The sequence below is a fragment of the Arachis duranensis genome, chromosome 6, assembly GCF_000817695.3.
Source record: "Arachis duranensis cultivar V14167 chromosome 6, aradu.V14167.gnm2.J7QH, whole genome shotgun sequence".
Lineage (NCBI taxonomy): Eukaryota > Viridiplantae > Streptophyta > Magnoliopsida > Fabales > Fabaceae > Arachis > Arachis duranensis.
In genome coordinates this window covers 23,125,421-23,126,821 of record NC_029777.3, presented here as the reverse complement: position 1 = coordinate 23,126,821, position 1,401 = coordinate 23,125,421, and positions in this window count along the sequence as shown.

The window sequence follows — 1,401 nt, the reverse complement described above, 5'->3', positions numbered from 1 at the left end:
GTTGGAGTTGACATAGAGGGAGACATCCCCATTGATGAGGACAAGCCCATCACTAAGAAAAGGATGGAGCACACAAGAGACCCTACTCATCATGAAATCCCTGAGATTCCTCAAGGGATGCACTTTCCTCCACAAAACTATTGGGAGCAACTAAACACCTCCCTAGGAGAATTGAGTTCCAACATGGGACAACTAAGGGTGGAGCATCAAGAACACTCCATCATCCTCCATGAAATTAGAGAAGATCAAAGAATCATGAGAGAGAGGAGCAACAAAGACAAGGAAGAGACATTGAGGAGCTCAAGCACTCCATAGGATCTTCAAGAGGAAGAAAGAGCCGCCATCACTAAGGTGGACCCGTTCTTTGATTTCCTTGTTCTTTATTCTTCTGTTTTTCGAATTTTTTTTGCTTATGTTTATCTATGTTGGTGTCTTGTGATCATTAGTGTCTTAGTGTCTCTGCCTTAAAGTTATGAATGTCCTATGAATCCATCACCTTTCTTGAATAAAAACGTGCTTAAATTGAAAAGGAAAGAATTGCATGAATTTTGAATTTTATAACAGTTTAATTAATTTGATGTGGTGGCAATATTTTTGTTTTCTGAATGTATGCTTAAACAGTGCATATGTACCTTGAATTTGTGGTTCATGAATGTTGGCTCTTGAAAGAATGATGAAAAAGGAGACATGTTACTGAGGATCTGAAAAATCATTACAATGATTCTTGAAGCAAGAAAAAGCATTGCTATTCAAAAAAAAAAATTTTTTTCGAAAAAAAAAGAGAAAAAAAAGAGAAATAAAGTTGTGATCCAAGGCAATAAGAGTGTACTTAAGAACCCTGGACACCTCTAATTGGGGACTCTAGCAAAGCTGAGTCACAATCTGAAAAGGTTCACCCAATTATATGTCTGTGGCATGTATGTATCCGGTGGTAATACTGGAAGACAGAGTGCTTTGGGCCACAGCCAAGACTCAATAAATAGCTATGTTCAAGAATCATCATACTTTACTAGGAGAATCAATAACACTATTTGGATTCTGAGTTCCTAAAGAAGCCAATCATTCTGAATTTCAAAGGATAGAGTGAGATGCCAAAACTATTCAGAGGCAAAAAGCTAAAAGCCCCGCTCATCTAATTAATACTGATCTTCACAGATGTTTTTGGGATTCATTGCATAGTCTCTTCTTTTTATCTTATTTGATTTTCAGTTGCTTGAGGACAAGCAACAATTTAAGTTTGGTGTTGTGATGAGCGGATAATTTGTACGCTTTTTGGCATTGTTTTTAGTATGTTTTTGGTATGATCTAGTTAGTTTTTAGTATATTTTCATTAGTTTTTAGTTAAAATTCACTTTTCTGGACTTCACTATGAGTTTGTGTGTTTTTCTGTGATTTCAGGTA